This window comes from Augochlora pura, chromosome 6 (assembly GCF_028453695.1).
Source record: "Augochlora pura isolate Apur16 chromosome 6, APUR_v2.2.1, whole genome shotgun sequence".
Taxonomy (NCBI): Eukaryota; Metazoa; Arthropoda; class Insecta; order Hymenoptera; family Halictidae; genus Augochlora; species Augochlora pura.
The window spans coordinates 12,309,649-12,324,242 of NC_135777.1; the positions used below are offsets into that span (position 1 = coordinate 12,309,649).

A 14,594-nucleotide genomic window follows, 5' to 3' on the forward strand; every position below is an offset into this window, starting at 1 on the left:
AGCCTCGATCTTTTCGAGGCTATAATTTTAAAAGAACGGCATGCCGTAGCCGTAGACCTCTTATCCACCGCCTCTTCTTCTCCCTTTTTTCTCCGTTCTTTCTATACAGATTACTCGTAGAATGCACGCCAGAGCCTGATATACCTTCGCTGCAGCTACGTGTATAGCGTGTACGTACACGCGCGCGTAATTACACAGCAGACGATGCGGCGATGCAGTTATTTATTTAAGCGTGCAAAAGCTCCGTAGCCATTAACGCGTGCCTTTCCTCGAATCAGCCTGTTCACCGTGGCCCCGCGGTATTCTAATGGCCGGTGATTCTACCGAGAATCTCAAAAACCGATCGTTCACCGATCTCCGCCGCATCAAGGCGATGCCGAACGAAATTCTCTACTGCCTCTATACTACGTGACAATGCTATGAGGCGCTGCTGCGTATTCAGAATTATTACACTACGGATCTTTATGCATTTATGACAACAATGAGTGAAAGAAATGTAGAGTAGATATCCCAATTGCATTCACTTTAATCGTTTTCACTGTTCATCTTATGTCTGCTGTAACAAATGAATTACTACTGTATTTAAGAATTATTTTGATAGTACAAACGAATCAAAGTAGTGATTTTAATTGTTAGTTTATAACAATTGGTAGAGAGAACATTGGGGCAATGTTCTTTTGTTCTGTTCACATTACTGCTGGCGGCAACCTGTGTGACATAACGTGTCGTGCACGCAAAACTGCCACAGTACACCCAGCCTACGTAACTTCAATTTATGCCTCCCATCCAGTTTAAAATTTTGTTTGTTCGAACGAAATTGTGTAATTTTGTTCATGTTGCTTGTACCTTTTTATCGCCTGTGTTGTCTATAATACGTCTATGCAGCATTATACGTATTTGTATACAATTACTTACTTCCTCTTTGTTCGAATAACAGTTATTGGATTGCTTCCATGGCAGATGTGCATACGTATATGTCGGTATCTGTCAACATTAATGAATATCTTACCCGATGCAACATGTTTTGAATAAACAAAGAAAAGTAACAGTAACGGAGGGGATTAACAAGAGCGGAGTAGAATTACTTTGACTATAGAAACGAACGAATTAAAAGTTAAATCAAAGATTGTGTAATTAGTATAAATAACAAGCTTACTTATTATTCGAAATATAAGACAAATTTTTAAATGTCAGGTTATAAGAATGTTGCACTTTCTTATATAGTTTTAATTAATTAACAATTAACACATAATATTTATTATATGAAAAAACATTCCTTAATAAAATAAATTTTAGGCATTATTACGCCGCAAATTGGAATGATTTTTAGATTAAGTAATTTCTGAAGTAATTAACTAAAGTTACGATATGAGCTTAATGTGGTAATGATTAGGATATCTACTCTATGTAGAACGGTGTAAAGATTAAATGGTTACTTAAGATTAAATTGTTGCAAGAAGAAAGAAATTTCTAACTGTGTACTATTACTTAGAATGGATGCAGACAATTTTCATTTTGCGCAAAGATTCGCAGTTTAATAATTATAATTGGTTAATTGGTCAACATGGGAAAAATCACTGTGTTAGAATAATATGAATAACATAACAAAAAGGAACACAAGCGATACGAATAAAGTGCGCACGAAGAGATTTTCTTCAGCATCATGGTATAACTGACGCTAAAGCTACCAAATTCTAAATGCGGCTGATGTATGCATATACATATGTATAATATATGTATATAATATGATTTACAACAATGACCAGATTTAATTTATTTAAACTTTATACGATTTCTGTTACGGTATATATTTGAATAAAGAAGTTTGTTTAGAAATTTCTCACAGAAACATTTTTATAATAACACAACTACGAAATATAAAAAACAGAAATTACTCATTTTGTGCACTATACCCGAATCAACGAAAATTGGCAAGAAATGTGAACAACTGCACACGAGTACATGGTCAGATAAAAAAAAAACGTAATTCAATATTGATGTGATATCGTTAGTTAAGTATTACGTCAATTAGTATTAAGTATTATGTTAATATTATAACCCAACTGCCAAAATTTGTGCAATTCAAAATACTAGAAAAATAAAGATCATTTAATAACATTAATACATTACTTGTGATTTATTTCAATTAGTAAAGACGGAATGCAACGTCTAGATGACACTCACACTTTACAGTAAGTACTGAAAATTTTTATTTTACAAAAAAAGATTCGCAGTCGGGTAATCATTTCCAACCTTATTTCATTTTGTACTTTATTTGAAACATTCCGTGCTACTTGGTGAATAAATACGCTCGAGTTGGCAGCTGATGACCTGTGAAAATTCTCCGAGTGTAAAGTGTTGAAGCTTCGGTACACCTACGACTCTTTTTACACGGACATTTTAACACGTTTCATCAAATTTTCGTGCATCTTTGAACACGCCTTATCATGTTTTACATGGTCCTGTGAGCACGTTTTATTTTTCCTCATGGGATGGCAGCTACTTCACACGATAAAGCTGATTGTTTCCAATAGCAAAAAACTTGTCCGTGGCAATATATGTACACGGTTTCCTAAAATTATGGTACTTTCGAGGAGTAAGATTCGTATGAAGTAACTTTCTCATTAGCGCAAATGTCATCCACGACATCCACGTTATTTTATAATTTATTTAAACTGGATATATTATACGTAATTATTAATTACCGTATGTATAAGAATGAAACAAAATTATCATAATCCATTCTTGTGGTGGAAATTAATTCTTCAGTTCTAAATTTGTTATAAACTATTTGTTTAGCGTATTAAATGAACATGTAGGTATGTACCATCAATGGTACACGTGGTATGGAACGTGTTAATTAAAAACACTAACACTAAAATGAAAGGCGAGCCCGACTGGCACGAGCCAACTAACCGATGAAGCCCACTTCTGCTACGTTAAGAAAAATCGAAAATATTAACATTAAAAATTTTGCTAAACATTTTAAAAGCTGTCATTTAATCACTCTGGTATGTTAAAAGAAATTAATGAAGAAATGAAACTTAAAAAAATAACACTTGTCCTTCTAATCTCTTAAATAAATAGTAGAGTAGCACGTCCAATGTCCACAAACAAAATAATACTTTTCTTCAAGAGTTTTCGAGATAATTCAGTGCACATAGTATAATCGTGCATCTATTAATAACCACGAAGGACGTATTCATAAGTCTAGCAAACTTTTTAGCAATACAACACATTTACCGTTTCACAACTGACTTTTAAATATGTTTATGTATATTTGTATGCTTTCTTTGTTCTTAAGAGTACAAATTCTTGCTGTCAGTGCAGTTATAATTTGATCGCGAACTATCTACCCGACTATAACAACAATCAGGAGATTATCACACTTTAATCAAAGCATTAATTTGTCTTTGATTTATGAAAAGAAATGTATCTGTTGGCAGTACATAAAGCTGGTCATTCAAGTTAATCCTCAATAAAGTAATCGTTCATAGCCCCCATACTTTGAACTCGTAGTACATGCATAGATTACTAAAAATGGGACACTGTAGAAAGACGGGAATTATTATCGTGTACTTTATAATATCGATACAAATATAGAGATTTTAAATTGAAATTAATACAACCATAAATAAATAAATACATGTGAACATCTTTTAATACGAAATATGTAACTCTTTTCAAATTGGACCAAGAATCTTGAATTTTGATGATATTACTACTGCTACTACTATATACGATTAGTTTATTAGACCATGGGTAAACACATTTGTACAATAATTTCTATTGCGGGGGATGACAAAGTATACTGAGATAAAATGGTTATTTCAAGGTTAAATAGTTAAAAAACGTGATTCTTTCATTTGTTATCATTCCTACCAATTGTGATTATTGCAACAAACATTTATTACATGATATTGTTGCATCTTACTGCTGCACTACTTTAGTTCTAATTAGATTTACTCGTCTTCCTGTTATTTTTATTACTATTACTGTTATTATGTTACACCTCGTATTATTGTTAATGTTCTATTGAGCACCAACGTTATTCCGCGATCATCGCCTATCATTCTATACCAACGTCATTTCATTATCTTCTTATCGAACATCCGAAAATCTTCTGCAATCCATGATTTCATCCTTAACATATTCTCAAACACTACCCCATCCTCTACTTGCGCTGAGGAAACACACACGCGTGCACGCATCATTTTCCCTGAGTCAATTTACCTCCTAAACGTGCGCCTACATAGATCTCGTGCGCATAACGAGTTACCGATCATCAAATTCTCCGATAGGAACAAAAACGTAGGCCCAGCCCCCACTACCAAATTTTCCAGTTCAGCCGAATATAAAAGGGCCAAAATTTTTTTTTCTCATCGGGCAGTTTCAAGTCAAATCACGACGACGAGACATAGCAAGATCGAGCCGAGTTCTCCTTCGAGCAAATAGTAACCGAATACGTATACGAGGTTGTTAGCCCCCGCCGACTTGGTGCGTTCACCAGGGAGCGTGCCTTAGGACTATTGCGAATTCTACACTACACTTACACTACACATTTCCCAGTTCGAGTCAGTTGTTGGTACGATCCCACAAAGATACACCTTTGCCGCTCGAGGTGTATCGATTAATATTTCTTTTGAAGCTACGATTAACCCGCAAACCCGAATGAGAAATTAATCACTGTCAACGCAGACGTACGAATCCTTATATTGGAAGTCGCTAAATAATCACCGAAGTTTACGAACAATGTTAGGGTTAATCGACTTATTTAATTATGAAAAGTCTATTCTTTCTCTCTCGCTGATTATATTCTGAACAATCCTAATGTTATTTTTATCCATCTTGTATACATTATATATATATTTGAAGTGAACTATTGAGTTCTAATAAAGGAAACGATATTCTAGATTCTATAATATCTAGGATATTCAAGTTATATTTTCAAATTTTTGGGTCTCAGGAGAATATTACTAGCGTTTGAATGACAGTTGCTCGAAAATTGTATAGCATACATGCTTCGAATGGAAAGTGTAACAGCGAAGGATTAAGTTAATTTATAATAACTCTATCATTTATTTCACTCGTCTTTATAGTAGACATGGACTGCATTTTAAGACAAAAGCAAAAATTTTCGAAAATCTGACTTATGCCACTATGATCTTAACCTACTCGTTTCTAAAAGGCATATAATAAAAAGGATAAAAGAAATAATAAACTTTACAACTGAAAACCTAAGATAGAAGATCTATCACCAATAAATCAACTTGGCGCGAAAGTGAGTCGTCTGCCGATATGGTGTTAAATGGAGTCATTGTTGAATAGAAAGCTTGAGACGAGCCATTTTGATCTACACGACGGGCCTAGTGTTGAATTAATTTTCTAACGTGAAAATAAATGCACATCGAAACCGAATTTCTCGCTTGTGAGCTTAGAAATAAAGAATATTATACTACTGCTATTTTCTGTACATCTCGCCGAAACTCCAGCAAGAAAAGCATCGATTAATTAATGGAATTAGCTACGCATCATCGTAGATCGTCATTGGATAATCGTTTTAAAAGTCACGGGCATCCAAGATAACGATCCTTACGGTGTCCCTGATACACTTGCCCGCGTAAATCTCAGCTAAGCACCATGAGATCTCGGCCATGGCCACGACTACGATCACGACGAAAGTGCAACGCGTATCTCGTCGAGGGGCACAGTTACCCGAGCAGGACTCGCGCGTATTTCGTTTCGACGCCGAATGCCGGACGATAAAATTATTGAATTCCGGTAAAAGAATAAGCAGAACATGTTTTCAAGTCGATTCGAAAGATTTATTAACACTTTAACTGCTGATCTCGAAAATTCTCTTACAATGATTAGGGGAGATAGAGAGCAGAAGGTAACATTGAAAATAATATTAACACTTTCTACTCGAATAGTTTTTTCAATATGTCCAAAAATAACAGAAATACTTAGGTTGTCTCCTTTATCTGAAACACCCTGATGATCAAACTTCGGTTTCCTATTTTGCACCCCCTGAGGATGAGAAGAGATGATATAAGCATAAGCCCAGATACCACGGGAAGGTGATGACGGATTTCTTTCATAGGGCGGATGAGGAAGGATGGTGCTGCTGTAAAGCGTGAGTGTAAGCTAACAGTATGAGTTTTCTGTTTTGCCTGACTTACATAATCGAAAGTAATGTGTACAAGAATGTCTTTACCCATTAAAGTAAAGTTCGAAATCCTTAATCTCTGCCATTCAAACTGAACCCGTCTTTGTCACCTTTCTTGTTCCATCCTTATCTCCTCCTAACGTAATAAGCCCATCACCTCCCCATGTTTTGCATTGAACAATAACACTTTTTCATGGATAATAAACAAAACAACACGTTAGTACTGACAAATGTGATTACTGTAAGAAGTGTCATTTGTGAAGAGAAAACAAGTAAATTTAGTAAAATTTTTCTGCCAGTTCTTCTTCGATACAATGATTCTATCCTCGTGACTATAAAACTTTCAGATTGTTTTAGATTTCATTTCAGATTTTAAAGTAATTGATTTCTGACCTTGTCTTTTGCAATTCATGATATTATAAAGGAATGTTTCCAGAAGAAATTTTTAAATAAACTTTCTTATCCAAGCGCATATTAACGTAATCAATCTTGCCATTGTTATAAAACAATACACAGTAGTCTCATTAATATTTGAACAACATTTTTAATATTGTTCCAGTATTGATATAGGCCCCATCATTCTATGAGAAATATATTTTTGTAGAGAAATAATTTCTAATAATGCGACCTCGAGGTCGTATTTAAAAAGTAAAAATTTGTTTATAATTTTCAACGTTGTAGAAACAATTGTTCGATCGAATTAAAATTTATTTACGAAGCTGAATGATAAATACATACAAAAAACAATAACTGTCTCATTCTACCATGATAATTATGAAAAAATGAGATGAACTAGACGATGCAGTTATGAAAAACATCGTACTGCAAAGGATTAGGCATTAAGTTAGTGAACATTTAAAGCCATAGTCTACAACGATGGTTAGAGACGATTGTAAGTTGTCTGCATTCAGAATTGATAGTAATATTTTATTACAATCGGCTCTGCATCAATATGAAAATTAATTCGCGTAGGATAGATATACCGTTTGTATTAATGGATCAATGTGGTTAATATCCATGGAAACGGTGGTGACTGAACGGCATATTTTTCGAATGTAGCGAGCTCGACGCGACTACACGACACGCCAGTGGAAATTTTCACGGCCCATCGCATCGCATCGCAATGGAACGTGGCTGTCACGAGAGAACGATAAGCTGTTATTACCAACGAGTGATTGTTTACGCGGAATAAGTAGGAAGCGAAGGGAACGATCCAGAAACAGAATCGTTCCGAGAACACGACACTGTACGCGCCGACAAGAAACCGATCTACCGAAATAAGTGCCGTCTTCTGTCCCGAACCAGGATTCATCGAGATATGAAAGAACAATCGACAATAATGTCTTTATTCAGCTGATCTGGCATCGGAGCGGGCGGCTTCTCTAAGCCGTATGTAATCCGGATATCCTGACACAATAGAGAGCCCTGTTTCTTTTTCGTTTCGCTCGTCCGATTGTCAGTTTCCATCGAGCGATTATCGTCTTATTGATGGAGCACTAGATTCAATGAAGGCTCGTGAAAAGAGAAGCCAGTTTTTTAACACGTTCAGTGTCACGTCATTTGTACAAGTTTTGCTACAAGAATTTTCCAAATTCATACTTCTCCAAATTGCGGTAGAGGTGCTAATTGTTGTGCCCTGTTGGCGTACTTCAAGAGTTTTCGAAACTAAAAACAACGATAGCAATTTAATTGACATTTCTTAAGAACTCAAACGTAAATTTGAAAGCCTCACAATACAAACTTGAAAGTCTCAATACACATATTGTGACTCGATCCTGGCCCGATTACACGTCGCTCGCGTACATCTGTTTATATTTTGTGCTTGTTCTCGTTGCACGAAGTATAAATATCATATCCGAAAATTTTTCTCAGAAATTTCTATTGCACGCTGACGATCTTAAGATATACCGATCTGTGCAGAGTATTGTCGATGCCATACTTTTGCAACGTGATCTAGATAGAGTTGAATACACTCTTAATAAATTGAGTTTCAATTTATCCAAGTGTCATATTACACGTTTCACTAGTAAATCAAACAAAATTGTTTTTCTATATTCTATTTAACTTATTTCCTCATCAATTGTTGACAACAATCGGGACATTGGTGTCTATTTTTTGTAGTACAGTATCCTGCGGAACCACTTACAACATATTAGTGATCCTGCATTTAAAACCAACCATTCACACTCTGTATTTCTGTTTAGTCTGTCCAATTGTACGTACTACAAAATCATATTGGAACCAATCAAACATTTTTATTTTCTACATTTTTTGGACCCTCAATATTGAGAAAACGATAGAAAAAATTAATAATTAAATTTCAAAATTTCGCCAAACTTATTAATTAAGAATCTCACACGTTATCTCATTTCAGATAAACAAAATGATCACAGTAATGGTCATCATCCACGAAATTTTTGAATGTTTTGTACTAGCCACTGATACCAATTCTAACATTTTTAACCCAGAATTTTTTTAATGTTATTGAAACAAGCATAAATATGACTGCAAAAAAGTACCTGTTTGTAAAAGTCCCAAGGAAAAATGAATACAAACGTAATTTACACTAGAATATTTTCTCAGTATCTTAGGTTTATGCTACACGAGTACAAGGAAAACTATTGTTGTGTATTATGTGTTTATTTCATAAGAATTGAAGTTATTGCAGCATAAACTTATAACAAAAATTGGAATTTTATGTAGTTTTATATAAAACAATAAAAACGAAATTTTTATATAATTTTCTGTTATATAAATTTATAATAAAGACAGTAATTTTATTTAGTTTTATTACACCTTTATTAGATTCGGATACATGAATATTACAATTTTTCGAGATCCTATTTCAACAGTAAGGTCGCATACCCGAATTTTACAGACATTTGACATACCAGCCCTATCTCGAATTATCACGTCCCTATTTCAGTTTTGGATTTGTATCATTCATGGCAAGAAAAGTCACTACGCAAGCCGACAAATGCGCAGAGAGTCCTGCACAGCAACATGATGCGTCTACCAACGAATTCTGAACTAAGATCGTAGTTCAAAATTATAATGTTCACCCAGTAGACGTCCAACACCGCAACCCTGCGCATGTGTCGTCTTGCGTAGTGATTTTTCCTGATTGACAAATAAACTTTCGAGATCCCATCCGAACCTGAAAAAATTCCCATCCCTTAGTCGACTTGCATTCTGGGGTATCCGCCCACATCTAATAACTGCCATCTCTTTCAATATTGTCAAGACAAGTGAAATAGTCTTAAAAACTAAGTTAAGCGAGAATTCGCAGTCATTACAGTTCATAATGATGAATAAAAAGTAAAACAAGGTACGTCATAAAATAACTTCATTAAGAAAATTAAATTGTAACATTTTATTCCACAAATAAAAAAAGAGGGTTGTATAACTACTAAAATATTAAATACAAGTATAATCAAATACTACTTGAAATTTAATACTTTTTTATTAAACGTTCAAGAAAACATAGATTTCTATTCAAAAAACAGTAAATTGATCTTGAAATCTCGAGAACTGCACTACCGGATCAGTCATATAACACACGACTTAAATATCTTTAAATTATGAAGTACTAGAGACTAGTATACTGGACAATGATTAAAATGATTTTTTTAATTTTGATATTACTTGGAATAACAATTCAAGTTATTTAGTGAAATTTTAAGAAAGTTATTGTATTTTAAAATATGTAAGTTATTTCTGTGAGCCACTTCACATTCATATAAAGTTTTCATATTTAGTTTTTTTGAAAAATTGTAAGCACTAATACTTCCGGCATCATATTATGAATGTTATTCAGAAGTATATCAGAAAAAAAGTATATCAGTTTATAAAACTAAGCCAGACGTATAAGCAACATATGTATGTTATATTTCTCTTTAAATAAGTTTTCACATTTTTCAAAACATAACTAAAACATCGAACTGTATCTGCCATTTTGTTTTCTGAAATTTTTAAGATTAATTCTGGATTGTTTTTATGTTTTAAGAATAGTCTACGCTTGGAACCAATGCAACAAGTTTTTCCACTCGGAGATTCGAATTCGGTCTATTCTGGACGACAGCAAGCACGCACGTTTTATCGTTCATGACGCCGCGTCTCCAACAACGGGTTTAAATGCTCCACGGGTTGAGCGTAGAATCCGAGACGGCGAGAATTTATCGGAAAGGTTATCTCGGTGGAAAGCGAGCAACCGACGTTCCGGCGTAACGATCTGCCGGTTCTTTATCTAACGAAAACGCGATGCGCGTGAATAATTACTCACCACGCAAACGGATGCTGCGCTCCGGTTTTTCTCTCGGGACCATAACGATCTACGACGGATTAATGGTCGAACCGTTCCAGCAAAGATAAGATAGATGTCGACCGAGTACGCAACGGTTATCGCGGAAATCAACGGGAATACTGAATTGCTTGTAACGATTCGTGCCTCACAGATTTTAACGTACAAATGTAACGAAAATTTATCATATAAATCAGACTTGCGTTAATTTTATTTTAAATAGAAATAAGAAAAAACTATTTGAAATAATCCGTCTCGAATTATTATTTTCGGTGTTCTTAATTGAAAATAAAAATAATATCGATTTATTTAACATTTATACATTGATTGCACACCCATAAACAGGGAAATTCTTTTGTCGCAAAATAAAAAAAGTTAAAGAAGATTTACAAATAAAAAAAGGAAATATAGTGTAAAAAGAAGTAAAAAGTGATAATAGTAATAATAGTAATTATAAAGAAGACAGAGGAACATTATAATGACTAGCGTAAAACGGCGATAGAAGATTTTTAAAGTATGATCAAGAATTATATGTAAAGAATTTTCTCGATTGTTTTAGAATATCTTTAAATCTCTTTTCTGGGAACGGGAAACAATCTATGCCAACCTGTCTGATTAAGGAAAAATTGAGTCTGCTCCAGTTGAATGCAATCAGAACAAAGCATAATTCAGTAAAAGACGAAGTTTCCAGAGCATCTCCTCTCATTTTACATAGTATGTAGGAAAGCAATAACAAGATTATATAATAACAAAAACATTGATTAATCCTCGCTAAAGCTCTGAAGTGTAGTCAGAAAGTGGGATAAAACATATAACACTGGGATAGAACACTGATTTCAAAATTGTCTACAAATCCATTTAGTATTCTATACACGCGATAACAAGTCGTGTTGCAATCGTCTGTGCTTCGGTGAAGTAAGATTTAAGCAATTCAGGATTGGCGGATAGTCCAGATTGTCACAGGACATTGGACTACCAGAGAATCATGCAATCAGACAGCCAAACCTTTAATCGAAAGACTTAGACGCTCTGGAAACGAAGCAATAGTAATTAGATATGACATGCTAATAATTTTGTTGATATGTGTGGAAAAAGTAAGATTAAACAAGAAAATTACACTCAGGTCACTGATGTTTGATTATGATTCCAGACTATACATGGAAATGCAATAACTGAATATAGACAGAGAAATAAATCGCGTGAAGCAAACAACTGAGCATTTTTTAATATTAAGCGACAGTCTGTTAGAATTGCACAGACAATGACTGTTTGAATCAACAATTTCATGGAAAAGCTTCAGAACATTCACAAACAGATGGCGGTATGAAAAACAAATAATAATGTTATTAAAAAGATTATATAAAAAACACGGGGCAGATGTGACCACTGAGGAACGCCAGAATTTGTACGGACACTATCCCAAAGTATATCATTAAATTTAGTTATTCAATAATGATTATTAAATATAATGACCTTACGGTCACATACGTTGCATGCGGTTTTAGCTCGTATAAAGATGACCAAAGGAGTAACCCACAAAGTAAGATTTTCAGATCATTTTAAGAATTTTTTTAACAATTTGCTTTGAGCAAAACCCTTTTGATCAGAAAGTTCGTGCCTAAAGGATTTGAAGTAAAAGTGTTATTCTTCGGAAAAATTTTACTTATTACAAGATAATCATTTAACATAGTCAGACCAAGTTCTCTTAACTTGCAGAAATTTCAATGAAAATATTGGTATAAAGCAGACACAGTGCTGATAATTAAATCACCGAACAATCTCCGAGAAGAATTGCACAACTATCTCAAGCAGTTATTTCAAAATTGATCGCAGGCATAGAAATAATTACGTGGTAGCAAAGAATTACAAGTCACACGTTTTCACTTCCAAAATATTGTCGCTTAAAGTTCTGATCACTAATGCTTCGTACTAGTAATGTTTTAAATTGCATAATTTTTTTAAGTTTATAGAATTGGTTTTAACAATGTTTTTTCTGATAAATTCGTAAACCCTATATGCAGAAGTTCAATTGACCCGCCTACTGGCGACTGGGGGTTCACGCGCAGCCCCATGATTAGGTCCTTATGTGTACAAACATTGTTAACTAAAATTTTGTTATTACTATCATTATTATTATTACTATTTTTAGTACTATCAGTTTACCGTCCTTTTTTAAACAAATAGCAAACAACATCAAATCTCAAACGATCGAGTTCTGGGTCCGAAAGAGGTCAGATGTGGTACAACGAGGGTTAATGCATTAACTTAAATTTGTTGAAATCATGACTTGAGGCCTTTTCCCTTGTAGGGCACAGAATTATGAAATGAAATAACATGTTATGTAAAATATTATTTCAATGTCATTTCAAACGTGACAGAATTTCAGGCAATTAGAATATGTACAAAAGCCTAATTAACACTTTGATTGTCAACGTCACCTATGTCTGAGTGCTAGAAATATATATTAAGATTTCAAAATCAAAATTTAAGCTAATCTATTATGACTTCTTAATTGTATTAGTATCCGCAAATTCTTAGGATATCAAAAAATCTAATTGATATCATACAACTAGTGCTCCAATTTCAATTTGACTAAATACAATATTTAAATTTTACGGCATCTTTGAGATTGTTAATCTGGTAATCAAAGTTTTAATAGAAAAATTTAGAATATATCCGACTAATATGTATATATCCTAATATGTCTACGTTTGTCGTCAAACTGTTAAATTTGAACAAATAATTCTGTCACTGTATTAATCATTTACACTCGAAGCCAGTTTAAGATTAAATCCAAAATAATTTTTGTAGTATTCCCATTTTATATGACTTAGTACATTTTTGCATAGGAAATTGAGCCTTACAAGTCATGAAACAGTTACCCTTTTAACAGGGTGATTGATATAACAATTTTTAGTGGTGCCTCGAAGTGACCATTTTTCAAAAGGTTATTACGGCGAAAAATAATAAAAAAGTAACAAAGAAAAAATTAATCATATCAAACTTTTATTTGATATTATGGCGAAAATTTCTACGGTTACACGGAGTAAAATTCGGGAGCGGGAACTGGACCAAGACCAGGACTGGGACTGGGACTGTGACCGGGATCGAATAGAGTACAGGGCTAAAAATCGGGGCCGAAGCGAGGGCTATTAAATTTATGACTTTTCCCTCGTCGAAACGGACAGGGGGGAGAGCAGGAGACGATAACGCGCATAATATGCACGGTCAGATAACGGGTGACGCGTAAGTTACTGTAGACCAATAAACCGAGTCAGTGTCGATCGCGAAGGGCTTACCGATGCTAGCCGACTCTAAAGTTACGAGCCACAAAGTTCGGAGAACGGTGCTTCGTCGAGTACGGTGGCAAGCACCGTTACGGTCTCTATTTAACGCGTTTATCCCGCCTTTCGCGGATCGAACACGCACTAGACGTTCTCAAAGGGTTATCCAAGTCTCCCGTCCCGGCACGTCGAAATATCGAGCGAGGACAGTTCCTTACCTTGCGTCTCTACGATTGTCTCTTTAGGTCGATCGACACGTTCCCGCCGCCATTTTCAAACGATTCCTCCTGACGGGTCGAGACCACCTTGTTCCACCGAGCCGACAGCGATCTGCAACAAACACACGCGCTTTATGAAAACGAATCCAATTACAGATTTGGAACGATTTCGGAGGCAATGACTTTCAAATCATTTCAAATTCCTAGCGGCAGAGACCTTTGTTAATATCTGTTAAATCGACGAAACCGAAGCGACACAGGACGTAGATACGATCAACCAGCTGCGTGCATAAAATTTTAAAAACACAAGCCGATTCGTATTGGTCGTTTGCCGTTTATTTGTTGTTTTTCAACCTGTCAACCTATACAACGCGATTAGTCGTTTATGCTCAGTCCGCACAACGCGCGAGCGGCACCTGGCGATGCGTAATTTCTCAGCGTGCCTACCCTCTACTTTTCTTCCATTAAACATTCGATAGCAACGTGCCGCGTCGTTTCGCGTTCCATCCCGTTCTGTTTCATAGAAAAAGGAAAAGGAACAAAGAAAAAACAAATATACCGCGTGCACTCTTATGCAAAATAACTGCACAATCGGTGAACCAAATTTGCATACAGTGGCTCGC

At 34.9% G+C, this 14,594-nt stretch overlaps 1 protein-coding gene across 2 annotated transcripts in view; it reads right to left on the minus strand.

Annotated features, from left to right (window-relative positions):
• The window catches only part of Ntan1 (N-terminal amidohydrolase 1), a 59,165-nt gene that overhangs the window by 37,219 nt on the left and 7,352 nt on the right, over nucleotides 1-14,594 (minus strand). The window contains exons 1-2 of one of the 2 annotated variants that reach the window (XM_078182454.1): nucleotides 14,189-14,210; nucleotides 13,972-14,083 (exon numbers count right to left, since the gene is read on the minus strand). The gene's annotated coding sequence lies outside the window, so the exon portion shown is untranslated. Of the gene's footprint in view, nucleotides 1-13,971; nucleotides 14,084-14,188; nucleotides 14,211-14,594 lie in introns of those variants that run through there. The other variant, XM_078182453.1, reaches the window with a different exon arrangement.